This window comes from Eulemur rufifrons, chromosome 2 (assembly GCF_041146395.1).
Source record: "Eulemur rufifrons isolate Redbay chromosome 2, OSU_ERuf_1, whole genome shotgun sequence".
Taxonomy (NCBI): Eukaryota; Metazoa; Chordata; class Mammalia; order Primates; family Lemuridae; genus Eulemur; species Eulemur rufifrons.
Genome location: NC_090984.1, coordinates 89,790,291 through 89,805,847, shown reverse-complemented (window position 1 = coordinate 89,805,847; position 15,557 = coordinate 89,790,291). Strand labels below are relative to the sequence as shown.

The following is a 15,557-nucleotide window of genomic DNA, read 5'->3' as shown; positions in this document are numbered from 1 at the left end:
CTTTTTGTTTATGTTTTTTGAGATAGGGTCTCACTATATTGCTCAGGCTTGTCTTGAACTCCTAGCTCAAATGATCCTTCTGTCTCCCAGGTAACTGGGATTAAAGGAGCATGCTACTGTACCCAGCCATGCCTTTTGTTTTAATAAAGGTGAAGGGATTATATTAGTTATGTGTTACTACACAACAAAACACCCCCAAGCTTGGCAGTTTAAAACAATAAACAATTTATTATCTCATACAGTTTGTGAGTGTCAGGAATCTGGGCAAGAGCAACTTATTTGTCAAGATGTCAGGAGACGGTGCAGTCATCCCAAGACACAACTGGGGCTGGAGAATCCACTTCTAAGATGGCTCACTCACATGGCTGTTGGCAGGAGGCCTCGGTTCTTCACCACATGGGCCTTCACAATGCTGCTGACAATACAGAAACTGTCTTTTGTGAGAGCAAGTTGTCCAAGAAGAGTGAAAGTAACCAAATAGAAAGCCACAGGGTATTTTTTAAAGACCTACCTTGGAAATGACAAACCATCACTTCTGCCACATGATACTAGTCATATAAGCAACCCTAACACAATGCGGGACAAATTACACAAGGGTGTAAACATCAGGACAAAAGGTTCTTTAGGAGCTCTCTTGGATTTGGCCTATATTAGTGAGGAACAAAAACAACTGGTTGATGTAGTTTTATGTATGTCCACAAGTTCCTTGATACTTCTCTCATCAAAAAGTGAAACCTAATTCCCCTTCCCCTGAATGTGAGCTATATTTATAACTCTAACTAATAGAATGTGGCAGAAATGATGGTGTCTAACTTCCACAGCTAGGTAATAAAGGACATTGTAGTTTCTGTTTATCTCTCTCGAATCATTCACTGTAGGGAAGAAAGCTACCATGTTGTGAGGACACTAAAGAAACCTTTAGGAGGCCCATCTGACAAAGAACTGAGGCCTCTAGTTAACCAACAGTAAAGAACTGAGGACTCCTCACAAAAAACACGAGTGAGATTGGAAGTACAGTTGGCTTTCCATATACATGGGTTTCACATCCTATGAATACTGTGTTTTCAGTCTGCATTAGGTTAAAAATAATCCCTATAAAAGTGGACCCGCACAGTTCAAGCCCATGTTGTTCAAGGGTCAACTGTATACCCTCCAGCCCCAGTCAAGCCTTAAAATGACTAGAGTCCCAACTAAATCCTGATTGTAATCTCATAGACACCCTGAGCCAGAACCACCAGCTAAGCCATTCCCAAATTCCTAACCCACAAGAACTGTGAGATAATAAATTTTTATTGTTTTAAGCCACTTAGTTATAGGAAAATTTGTTGGCAATAAATAACTAGTGCAATGGTAGAGTAATACAATTTCTTGCAAAATAAGTTACTGAGTCAAAAATGAAAACCATATTCTCCAAAGTGGTTTTTTAATCTCCAAAAGCAGCTTCCTTTTCATGGCAACAGTTGCCATCTAAGAAGTCAGCCATAGCAACTGGGAGTGGTGGCTAGGCACACATCTGTAATCCCAGAGACTCCCAAGGCTGAGGTGGGAGGGTCGCTTAAGGCCAGAAATTCAAGACCAGCCTGGGCAACACAGCAACACCTCATCTCTTAAAAAAAAACATGTTTTTTTAAATTAGCTGGGTGTGGGATCACACACCTGTAGTCCCAGCTACTCCAGAAGCTGAGGAAGGAAGATTGCTTGAGCCTAGGAGTTTAATGCTGCAGTGAGCTATGATTGAATCACTGCACTCCAGCCTGGGTGACAGAGCAAGACTCCATCTCTAAAAAACAAAACAAAACAAACAAACAAAATAATAAAATAAAGTCAGCCCTAAGCAATTCAAAAGACAAAAGGAAACTGGAAATTTTTTGTAATACATATGACAAAGTACTAACTTCCTTAATGTCCAAACATTATTACAAATCAATAATATAAAGACAAGCAACCCTATAGAAAAAATAAGCAAGGAACATGAATAGGGCATTTATAGAAAAGAAATATACATAATAAACACACTAAAAGTATTTAAACAAACTCATAAAAAATGTAAATCAAACTATAAAATAGCATTATATATCCAACATATAAGCCAAAACTAAAAACATAAATATCTATGCATAGTAAAGGTAAAGTACTCAATTACTGCTAGTGGGAAAACACTAACTAACACAGTAACTGAAAAAGAAATTTGGGCATTTCAGTTCCGCTATGGCAGTTTAAGCCCACTATAGCCTATTTCTCCTGTTCATTACAACTAAAACTCTGGACAAAATACAAACAACAACTATCTGAGAACTCTGAAAAGTAAACAAAAGCAGTCTATGAAGAAAAATAAAATATTTTTGGTTTTTCAAAAAAATCAAAGAGAGGCAACCACATAAGAGTAAGTTTGACACATCTTTTTTTTCTTTTCCCTTGCAGCTATGCCCCAGTGGTGGTCCCAGTCACAAAGATATGGCAAAGCAGTGGCACAGGTGACTAAATTACAATGTAAAAAAAAAAAAAAAGGCTTTTCTAAACAGATGAACTAGGAAAGGGAGCCCTTGAGGATCAGAGAATACAGAAAGAATTTTGGAAAGAAAAGAGCTAAAAAAGGGGATTCCCTAAACCTATATATAAACAAACTCAAACAAGTCTTGGGCTCACTCCTGAGTTATAGTCTAAATGGTAAAATCTAGACAAAAACTTTAAAGCAGCTTGTATTTTCTAACAAACAGAATGTGGCAGAAATGACAGGATGTCACTTGTGAGATTAGATTTTAAAAAGGCAGTGGCTTCCATCTTGGGGACTTAGAGGAAGCCAGCTGCACATAGGGAGGCAGCTCTGTACAGAGTAAACATGAAAGGTCTTCTCAGGACTGCCAACAACTCATACAAGTTTGAAAGTTCATCCTTCCCCAGCAGAGCCTGGAGATGACTGCAACAACAACAGACGGACAAAACGGCACCTTTGAAAAACGTACAATTAACATCAAACTAAATGGTGAAAGACTGAATTTCATCCCTCACAAGACCAAGAATAAGGCAAGAATGTCCATTTCACTACTTTTATTCAGCATTATTCTAGATAGTCTAGCATTGTATTAAGACTAAATAGATGAATAAATAAAAATTGGAATAGAAGTAAAACTGTTCTACTTGCAGATGATATGACTGTTTACATAAAACATCCAAGGGAATCTACAAAACTACTATTAGAATGAATGAATTAGCAAAATTGCAAGATAAAAGTTAATGCTTAAAAATAAATTGGGCCAGATGTGGTAGCTCACTGCTGTAATCCTAGCACTTCGGGAGGCCAATGTAGGAGGATTGCTTGAGGTCAGGAGTTCGAGACCAGCCTGAGCAATAACGTGTCTCTACAAAAAATAGAAAAATTAGCCAGGTATGGTGACGCACACCCATAGTCCCAGCTACTCGGAAGGCTGAGGCAGGAGGATCGCTTGAGCCCAGGAGCTTGAGGTTGTTGTGAGCTATGATGATCCCACTGCACTCTAGCCCAGGTGACAAAGTGAGACCCTGTCTCAAAAAAAAAAAAAAACTAAACTAAATAAATAAATACAACAATTGAGGATGCTGTGTAAGTACATAGAATATAATCAAGAAGTATAGGTTCAATTTCTGGTTCTACCTTTTGGTAGGGGAAAAAAACTTGGTATTTGGAGACACATTTATATAACTGTCCTCTGTGAGGTATTTATTAATCAACCCACTTTGGCCACATATTTTCAATAATTTCTAATTGGTTACATAGTAACTTCTGGATATAATATAGTTTCTAATTCCAAATCATATAAATGCAAAATACATAAAGCAAACAAAAGACACAATGTATTTTGCAAGGAGAAATTACAAGCACTAACTTACACTAGCTGTGATAATTTATTATTATTGACACCATTCCTACTATAAAGTGTATGTTCTTGCATTTAGTTGCAGCACATTACATAGATGGCTTTTTGCAATTAACCTTCAAAAGGAATTAAATATTAATGAGCATGCCAGATACAATTATGAGAAATAAAACATTCATAATCTGAATAATGGAGAAAGAAACATCTATTGCAACATATAACATTTGAGATGTTAGAAATATATTTAAACTACCTTAACAGTAAGAATTTTTTGTCTTTAATTTTGTTTATTAGCCTCAACTTAAAGAAACTCACCACCTTTGCTATCAATTAATTGGGTATAGAGCAAATATGGATAAAGAATTTGTATCTGCCAACACTATATATTAAAAATAATTTTTAAGATATCAATTAGGTATTCATTTAATGGCAATATTAGCACTTTTAGAAAATAATATTTGGCTCAGCAAATCCCTGATTCATTAAAAAAAAAAATCACACATTATATATAATATCTAATCGCTCATTTGTATGTGTGAGCACACATACACAAGAATCAGAAGTTAAAAATTAAAATAACTCCTCTGTAAAAGTATTATGTACAGCCAGGTGAAGTGGCTCACGCCTGTAATCCTAGCACTCTGGGAGGCCAAGGCAGGAGGATCAGGAGGATCGTGAGGATCGTGAGGATCCTGAGGTCAGGAGTTTGAGACCAGTCTGAGCAAGAGCGAGACCCAGACTCTACCAAAAATAGAAAAAATTAGCTGGGCATGGTGGTGCATGCCTGTAACCCCAGCTACTCAGGAGGTTGAGGCAGGAGGCTCTCTTGAGCCCAGGAATTGGAGTTTGCAGTGAGGTGGCACTAGCCCAGGAGACAGAGTGAGACTCTATCTCAAAACAACAAAAAAAAATATTATGTACAATTTTTTGTTTTGTCAAAAATGTTTCTTATTATCCTATACCATCTTTTCAATAAAACAAAATAGACATCTTTAAAACAAAACTATCCTAAAACTAAAAATAAAATGCAAGTGTTATATAAATGCAAGAATAGTTAGAAATGCAATACGTTATAAAATGCAAAATTATATTGCTAATGCCAAATACCATAGAAATAGACCTTTAAGCGATCCTCATATATGCTCCAATAGACCTCAAAAATATAGCATCTGGCATGTCACACTTCACCAATCCTATTACTTTTGAAAGCTTTCCCCCCCCATCTTCTATTGCAAATCCACTCTAGATCAGTAGCAAGAAATAAAGTCAAATAAAACAACATATTTTGGTAACATTTTCTGAAACAGTACCAACATATGATGCTTTGTTTGTTTAGAAACAAGTTAGTTACTTCCAGAAAATAAACACTGTAGAATTATTTATGAAGATATTACACTTAACATTGGTAGATTTCAAGACATTTATATTTTAATGAGATGAATTGTTTCTAAATAAATCAGAGTTAGTGCTAGATGCAGTTTGCTTCAGTTTACCTGAAATTAGCATAGCAGGCTCATTAAATATATATAAATCAATGATGCAGAGGCACTGCACCATATTGATGGAGTTCTCATTAATTTTCAATGATATAGCCACTTTCATATTTGTGTTCTAAAAAAGAAATTGAGTGAGGTATACAATCATTTGTCTTCATTTCAAAATTCTGTTTTTTACCTGTTCCAACCTAGCAAATGAAAGGAAAACCTAACACTCCAAAACATTTCTCATGAAGTCTGTTAAATTTTACATTTTCTTGCCTTTTTGTAGAGAATACATATATTTGCTTGTGCTAAGTATCTAATGCATATTTCTTGATATACAACATAAAAAGTATTAAAAATTAAAAATACTATAAAATAACTTATCCTGAAAATCATTTCATTGCATAAACAATACAATTCATTTAGGCTTCCTAACTGGCATTGATTATATCTCAAAAACCAAATTCTATGACATGGTTTATATATCATCAATCAAAAACAAAGATGTGGCAAAATACAGGACTGGCCAAAAAAATCATTATTGAATGTTTAAAGTATTGTTTTTTATTTTAAACTAGCATCCTGGAAACTAAAGTATTAAGAGAAAATTGTTCTAAGTAGATCAAAGTGATTTTGATAATGCTATAGTATTTTCATTTTATGCATAAAATGGGTTTGAGTTGCAATGTGGTTACATGACATTAGTAAAAATTTTATTTAATACACATGTGATGAAAATTTAATTGAATAATTTCTAACTTGGATTTACACAACAAGAGGAGATAGGAGCTAGCCAGTTGGGCTATGCAACCACATATCCTTTTTTGGGCTTCAGTTTCACCACCCGTTAAAAAAAAAGGGGGCGTGGGCACAGAATACAACTAGAAAGATGATTGCTAAGCTCCTTCCAATTTGAAATTAACTGAGTCTGCTAATCCTACCAATCCTTTTAATAAAACAAATGGTACTTTGTAGCCTATACTCTTGCACAAGCTTCCATCCTAAGCCTGAGAGCCAAATCAGACATTCTACTTTTCTAAAAGGATTTCAGAGGCTGATTTGGACAAAATCATTTATGGAATTGGAACCACCCAAACATTTTTGTTCCCTTGATGCTAAACTTGCAAAACCTTTATCAGTTTAAAATGTACCCACCAAAATAAATTGCTTCCCCAAAGGCCCTTTTCCTAAATCAGCAGAACAGCTACAATTAGGTTGTAGGATTTCAGGTTTTTCTTTCTTTAATAAATACTACTTCTTTTTAACAAATGGCTTATTTAACAAAGAGCAAAAAGCCCACTTTCATATCTTTTTTTTTTTTTTTTTTGTTGAGACAGAGTCTCACTTTGTTGCCCAGGCTAGGGTGAGTGCCGTGGCGTCAGCTTAGCTCACAGCAACCTCAGACTCCTCGGCTTAAGCGATCCTACTGCCTCAGCCTCCCGAGTAGCTGGGACTACAGGCATGTGCCACTATGCCCGGCTAATTTTTTCTATATAGATTTTTAGTTGTTCATATAATGTCTTTCTATTTTTAGTAGAGACGGGGTCTCGCTCTTGCTCAGGCTGGTCTCGAACTCCTGACCTCGAGCGATCCACCCGCCTCGGCCTCCCAGAGTGCTAGGATTACAGGCGTGAGCCACCGCGCCCGGCCAAGAAAATCTTCATGCCTCCCCGTCGGGGAGTCGAACCCCGGTCTCCCGCGTGACAGGCGGGGATACTCACCACTATACTAACGAGGAACTGCACCACTTTCATATCTTAATTACAAAGAATATTTTTATAACTCTAAACTTTCCTTTTCTTCCTTGTAAAAAAAAAAGAGAGAAAAAGTGATTTCCTTCTAATAATTCAGAAGAAGAGCTAACACACTATATAACTAATGGGAGAGAAACCCCATTTGCCACTGTCAATGTTGTATCCCTGGCAATATTTTCAAAATTACTTGAGTACAAAATTTGCTTAGATAGCTAGCATAAAATACAAGTCTTTCCTTGGAAAGATCTATATGGTAGGGCCCCAAAATTTATATTTTAAAGAAGCACCCCAGATGATTCTTAAGATAAGGCAAGTTTGGGAATCAATGGCCTGAAACATTTATTGAGTATATGAGAAAGACTGCAAACATATTAGTAAACATCAACAACTAATAAATTACTGTTATTTTACATTTTTCTTCAAAAATAGGCTTAAACACATTTGAAACCAGAAGAAAATCATTAAAATCTCTAGGTTTAATTTTCATTCATTCTATTTGCTGTCTCAAGAACTAGTTGCTAAGTAAACAGGAAGTAAATTACCAAAAAAGATTCCTGAAACTTAACCTAAAAATCTATATTTTTTGCATTTAAAATACTAAAAATAACTCTGTATAGTTGATTACCAAGTAACTTTACTCTTAAATTTACTTGAACTGCATCTAATCTAATCCTCATAGTAACTAACGCTATGAAGTAAACTCATCGTACAGATGAGAAAACAAAGGCTTAACAAGAATGACTAAATTTCCCTAAATCACACAGCTAATAATAAGTAGCAAACCTAGGATTCAAACTCAGACAATCAGACTATATCACTACATATTTGTTAGACATACATTTTATGCCTAAAGCACAAAAAAAGCAATGAGAAAAATTAATTTGTTTCTATTTGTACTTTTATGCCAAAAGGAAACTAATATGCTATTGTTTGGGGTTCTTACAGAATAAAATAATTTGCATTTCAACAAATAAGCTTGAGCATCTACTAGATAGCTTCAATTTATCTGTTTCAATTTTGGAGTACAAATTTGAGAATAAAACTTCCAGGGAAAGTGTCCATGAAGCCAAAGATCCTATGAAAATTTTTGATACCTGAAGGTAGAACTTCATAAAAGGCTTCCTCCAAAACAGAAAACTGTATATAGTTATGTGCCACATAAGAATGTTTTGGTCAAAGATGATCACTTATACAACGGTAATCCCATAAGGTTATAATGGGTCTGAAAAATTAAGTCCTAGCCATCTTAATGTCATAGTGTTACTCATATGTTTGTGCTGATGCTGGTGTAAACAAAGCTACTATGCTGCCAGTCATATAAAAGTATAGCACATACAATTATGCACAATACATAATACTTGATAATGATAATAAATGACTACATTACTGGTTTATATATTCACTATACTATACTTTTTTTCTTGTTTTACAATGTATTCCTTCTACTAATAAAAAAGTTAAGCTAACCACAAAACAACCTCAGGCAGGTCCTTCAGGAGGTATTCCAGAAGAAGGCATTGTTATCATGGAAGACATGACAGCTCCATGCCTGTTATTGCCCCTGAAGACCTTCCAGTGGGAAAAAGATATAGAGGTGAAAGACAGTGATATGGATGATCCTGACCCGTGTAGGCCTAGCCTAAGGTTTGTTTGTGTCTTAGTTTTTAACAAAAAAGTTCAAAAAGTAAAAAATAAAATATTTTTAAAATAGAAAATGAAAATAAATAATATATAATAAGACTATTAAAAAAGAAAATATTTTTGTATAGCTGTATAATGTGTTTGTTTTAATGTGTTGTTGTGTTATTACAGTTAAAACATTCTTTAAAAATTTAAGCTTATAAAGTAAAAAAGTTACATAAGCTAGGGTTATTATTGATGAAAAATCTTTTTATAAATATAGTGTAGCATAAATGCAGTGTTTATAAAGTCTACAGTAATGTCCTAGGCCTTCACATTCATTCACCATTCACTGCCTCAGCCAGAGCAACCTCTAGTCCTGCAAGCTCCATGTGTGGTAAGTTCCCTATACAGGTGTACCATTTTTTATCCTTTATACTGTATTTTACTGTACCTTTTATATGTTTAGATATACAAATACCATTATGTTACAATTGCCTACAGTATTCAACACAGTAACATGCTGTACAGGCTTGTAGCCTAGGAACAAGAACAATACCATCTATGTTTGCATAAGTACACTCGAGGTTCACACAACAATGAAATCACCTAATGACACATTTCTCAGAACTTATCCCCACCATTAAGCAACACATTTTATAAATATATGTGTATACATATATATAAAATGAATCTTAAAAAAGGATCCCCAGTATAGACTTGAGAAGAATAGAGTGAAAATAGAGCTATATATACACCTACAAAAAGAAATACTACAAATAACATAATTACTAAATATTGTATAAACATAGTTTTAAAGGACTATAACATTAAGTTATGCTCAATAAGGAACTGAAATAAGAATATTAGCACACACTGCATCTTAAAGACTAAAGTATATTAATAGTCACTTTTAGTCAAACCAAACAATATATATTACAGCCATAAAATAACCAGTCCATGAAAAAAAAAATTCTGTATAAAGTGATCAGCACCTCCCTTATATTGGAAAAGAAAAATTACAGCTAATAAAAGTAATTGAAATTTTAATATCTTATGAAAGAGTTTTATTAATGATGTAAGGTCAAAGAAAAGACTAAAGCTACTGATTACAATGATTTTCTAATTAACTATTAAGTTAAATTACCCAAATTTTAAGAGCTTGATGGGGGCTGGAAATTACTTATTCTAAACAAATGAACAAATCAAAGTTATATGACTGGCCTACAACTGGCCAGTCTGTGGAAAAATCAGAACCTAGGTCTTCTAACTCATGATTCAGTGTTCTTTCTACTACTCAATCTGTATCTGGATTATTAAAATACATGGGACACCAACTCTTACATATGAGGTGAAAGCAAAAAACCACAAACCTAGGTGGTATAGCCTATTATACACCTAGGGCTAGGCTATATTGTGTAGCCTATAGATCATAAAATCTTGAGATTTTCATTGTAATTATCATTCAGAAGATATGAGATGTCAATTCTCTAAAGCTATTCTGAGCAGTTCTGCTAATCAACTTAAAACACTCCAATTAAAAAAAAAGGAATGGCTGGAAAAGTTTGTGGAAGAGGTAGTAAGAAAAAGTAAGCAGAAGTACAAAAGAAAAGAAATATTGAAAGGACACAAGCAATTTTGAGGTAAAGAAAACAAACATGAACACATAGAACGGAGAAAATCTGGAAGATTACAGGACAAAGTAAATGGCTCACCAATAGTAAGGCCAGCTTTTGCAAACAAATATGATGGAGTAACTGATGCTAGACTAGTCTTCCCACCATAAGCAACCATAAGGCAAACAAAATGTTTAAGATAAGTGTTTACAGGCATTAAACAACAGAAGGACAAGACATCCCTGAGAAACGGGAAACTCACAAAGTGAGCCCTACAATGCCCTCAGCTTTCTACGTGGGAACAATTGCCATAACCATGGCCCAGCAAGCAAGAGTTTAGGAAGGGAACAGTTGTTGTCAAAGCTCAATACGCAGAAGTAATAGTTCAGGGCAGTTGATGTGGCTGAAATCTGCAAGGCAGAGAGGCTAGAAGACACGTGGTATTTCCCCATAAATCCTTGGCCAAGGAATAGGCTGTACATGTGCAGGGCAAAACCAATTAAGGCTTAAAAGAGAGTGACTAAGAGAAGAATAGATACTAGAAGTTAAGGAGTACTGGGTATCTTTGGAGTTCCTACCAACCAGAGCAAGGAAACCACATTAACACCTTATTAACACCTCAGACATCCAGTTGAGATACCAAAAATGCCTCACCTAAGCTTAAGAACCACATCCTAAGACATTCTAGATTCACCCTAACAAAGACTAAAATCAAGCCCCACAGGTTTTTCAAGGGACTAAAAGTTTGTTGGTTGAGTTACACTAAAGTAAGGAAACACAATGGGTTCTCCACAGATCCATTCTAGCAAAGACTAAAACCAAGCCTACACAAGTTCAAGGTAATCAGCCAGTACTTTGAACTACCTACAAGAATTTTTAAAAATCAACACTTTTCACAAAAAGATAAAATGCAGGATCTCTATAATGTACCACCTACAATTAAAAAGTACTAAATATACAAAAAAATTTAAATTTAAAAAAACAGAAAAATATGACCCATGGTCTAAAAAAAAACGGTCAATAGAAAGTAACCCTGAAATAGCCAAGATGTTGGATCCAGCAGACAGAAACCTTAAGATTAGCTATTATAAATATTTTAAAGGAATAGATGCAAAATGTGTTCAAAGAATTAAAGGAAAATATATTCAAAAAACTAAAGGAAAATATGATCTGCACGATTGTACAGATAGGAAATCTCATCAGAGAAATGAAAACTATTTAAAAAACCAAAATGGAAACTCTAGAAAAAGTACAATACAAATGGAAAATCTACTGAATAGGCTTAACAGAAGATTGGAAATGGCAGATAGGTGTGAGTGAATTTGAAGACAGGTCAATGGAAATAATCTAAAAAATAGGGAGAAAAAAACATATGAGTAAAGTTAACTTCTCAACAGAAACAACAGAGGCCAGAAAACAATGATATGGTATTTTTCAAGTGGGGAAAGAAATGTGAACTCATAATTTTATATTGACAAAATATCTTGCAAACAGTAGAGTAAAAATACTTTTGGATAAACAAAATCTGTGTGAATTCTTCACCAACAGACCTACACTACAAGAAATGCTAAAGAATGTTCTTCAGGCAGAAGGAAATCAATACAACTATAAAATCAGATCCAAAGTAAGGAAGGGCACCAAAAATAGTAAATAAGTAGGTAAACATAAAAGACAATAATATTTCACCATATCATACCCACTAGAATGGCTATAATCAAAAGATAGTTAATAACAAGTGTCATCAACTGTGCAGAGAAACTAGAACCTCCATTCACTGCTGGGGGAAATGTAAAATGGTGCAGCCACTTTGGAAAACAGTCTGACAGTTCCTCAAATAGTTAAACATAGAGTTACCATATGATCCAAAAATTCTACTCTTAAGAGTATACCTGAAAGAAACAAAAACATTTGTCCATACAAAAACTTGTACACTAATGTTCACAACAGCATTATTCACAATAACCAAAAAGTGGAAACAATCCAAATGCTCTTTAACTGATGAATGGATAAATAAAATGTGGTATATCCATACAATGGAATAGTAATCAGCAATAAAAACAAATGAAGGGCTAGGTGCAGTGGCTCATGCCTGTAATCCTAGCACTTTGGGAGGCCTAGGTGGGAGGACTGCTTGAAGCCAGGAGTTTGAGATCAGGCTGAGCAACATGGTGAGACCCCATCTCTACAAAAAAAACAGACAAATTAGCTGGGCATAGTGGCATGTGGCACACACGCCTGTAGTCCCAACTGTGCAGAAGGCTGAAGGAGGATCGCTGGAGCCCAGGAGGTTGCAGTGAGTTATGCTGATGCCACTGTACTATAGCCCAGGCGACAGAGCAAGACACCTGTCTCAAAAAAAAAAAAAAAAATCTACATATCCTTAAAGACAACTAAATGTGTAAAGCAAAAATAACAACATTGATCATATATCGAAGTAAAAGATATATAATACCTAGAGAAACCACTAAAATAATAATAAAAATAATAAAGAGATATTTACTAATAAGCCAATAATTAAATATAACTAATTAATTCAAAATAAAGCAGGAAAGGAGCAAGAAAAGAACAAAAAACAAGAGATAAATGGAAAGCAAATAGACTTAAACCAAATAATATCAATAATTAGATACAAGTAGACAAACACACCAATTAAAAGGCAGAGATTGACAGACTAGATAAATGCCAAGACCCAATTATGTGCAGTCTACCAGAGATAAGAGACACATTGGTTGAAAGTAAAAGGATGGAAAAAGACACACTGTCAAACAGTAAGCACAAGAAAGCTGACAGTGCCATACTAATATGAGACAGAAACTTCAGGACAAAGAATATCACAGAAGACAAAGATGTAAAGTAATTTCACAACAATAAAAGGAGAAATTTATCAGGAAGGCATAATAATCCTAAATATATATGTAACAAGAGAGCTTCAAAATACATGAAGTGTGACCAAAAACTAAAGAAATTGCCAAATCCACAATCATAGTTGGAATAATTGATAAAATGAGTAGATAAATCATTACAGATATAGAAGATCTGAGTAACACTATATTAGCCAAGTTGACCTAATTGACATTTATAATTTTATAATACACTATACCCAACAGCTACAGAATACACATTCTTTTCAAAATTACACTGATTATTCACAAAGACAGGTTATATGCTGGATCATAAATAAGTTTAAAAAAAATTTTAAGAGATTGAAATTTTATAGCGTATACTCTTACCACAACAGAATAAAATTAGAAATTAATAACAATATATCTAATAAGTCCCCTTTTCTAAATCTGCGACCTAAAATGAGTGTCTTTTCCTAATTTTTCCCCCCAGAGGTGCTGTATCCCGATCTGCACAAAGGTATAAAATAAGACCAGTATATTCGTTAAAAGGAATGAGTTAATACCACTTATTAATTGTTCTTACAATTAATAAATTCAATCTGAATCATATAAAATTTCTAAATATAACTAACAATTTAGAGGAAATATAGAGAAGAGAGGGACATATGTAACAATATCACAGATATGCAAAAAGCAAAATTTAGACTCTTCAGGATAACTCTTCAGAATAAACTAGTAACAACACTAAACGACAGAGAAAGAAATGGAAGAGACAAGAGAAGAAAGAAATAGGGAAAGATCTTAAGTAAATATGGCAAAATATGGACTTTCACATCAGGATGGTAAGTATATGGTTTTGCTTACCTAGTACTTTGTGTCTTGTGTATGTTTAAAATGAAAAAAGTAGATTTGGTAAAATCAGATACATCTAAAAGTTCCAGAGATTGGTTTTGCCAAGAATGGCTGGGATAGGAATTAAATTATTAAAGACTATGGTTAAATGATAATTAGATATAACTGATTCCATCTAATTCAATATGCCTTCGGAATTATATAGAAGGCACATTTGTTGAAATAGGTGTCCTAGTAAAGAAACAAATTACCCTTTTTTGTAACTGAGACAAAGTTCTTCCTTGAATTGAAAAAAGAAAAAAAAAAACATGAAATCAAATCTTCTATGTGCATGCGATCAATTCATTTGTGTACTTGTTGGACTGAATTGATACATAAGGGAATATGCTTCCTCAATTGCCAGCAGCTAAGCAAGAAAGGTCTTTTCATGATGTTTCCCCTCTTTATTTTCTCTTTCTGCTCCCATATTTTTTCCTATAATGTTCCTAATTAAGCTTTCCATAATCCTATACTTCATATCTTTTATGAAGCACTACTCCTACTCACTTTATCACTTGCCTCCTGAAATGTCTTTGCTACCTGAGGACACAAACAAAAAATAAGTTAATAAAATCCTGTGAAAGCCAACCTTCAAGACGGCCCAGTGATCCCTGCCTCATTGTATTCACACCCTTGTGTGTAAATAATTTCCCATACTGTAACAGTAAAATACACAGAAGTGATGGTATGTGGCCTCTGTCATTGGGTTTTAAAAAGCTCTGCAGTTTCTGGCTCATTCCCTCCCCTCCTCCCTCTTCCCTCCCCTCATCATGTCACTAGTTCTGGGAGAAGATAGATATATCATAAGAAGCCCTATGGAGGAGTTCATGGGAAGGAACTGAAGCTTCTTGACAAGAGCTACATGAGTGACTATGGAAACAGATACTCCAGGCCTAGGCAAGTCTAGACTGCAATCCTAGCCAACAGATTGACTGCAGCTTCACGAGACTCTGAGCCAGAATAATTCAGGTAAGCTACTCCAAGATTCCTAACCCTCAGAAACTGTATAATAAATGTTTGTTGTTCTAAGCTACTAATTTTGGAGTTTATTCATTACACAGTAATAGATAACAAATAAAAATAGTAATGCTAAATAACAATACCTGTTCCTCCAGACCAGCAATATATTATTAAAATGTCTAAATTCAATCCTATGAAATACATGATACACAAACAATTCAACATACTACCAAATCAAAATACTTTCTCATTAAGATCCATGTTTTTATCTATAAGAATGCAAGACTTAAAAAAATAATAATGGTCAATATCAGCAAAGATGTGTGGCAATAGGTATTCCCATACAGTTGTTGGAAACATAATTGTTACCATCTTCTTTTCTTTTTGAGATGGAGTCTCAACTCCTGGACTCAAGCAATCCTCCTGCCTCACCTTCCTAAGTAGCGGGGATTACAGACACACACCACTTTGCCCAGCTTAATACAGTCTTTTTTGAAAACAGCTGGGCAATGTTTATCAAATTTAAAAGATACAAACT

General features: G+C 34.5%; 1 protein-coding gene and 1 non-coding gene across 3 annotated transcripts in view; both read right to left on the bottom strand.

Moving 5' to 3' along the window:
* Nucleotides 1-15,557, bottom strand: part of MNAT1 (MNAT1 component of CDK activating kinase) — a 193,803-nt gene that overhangs the window by 175,117 nt on the left and 3,129 nt on the right. The window lies entirely within an intron of this gene.
* Nucleotides 7,002-7,073, bottom strand: TRNAD-GUC (transfer RNA aspartic acid (anticodon GUC)). Its single transcript has one exon. It is a non-coding gene; the product is annotated as a tRNA-Asp (tRNA).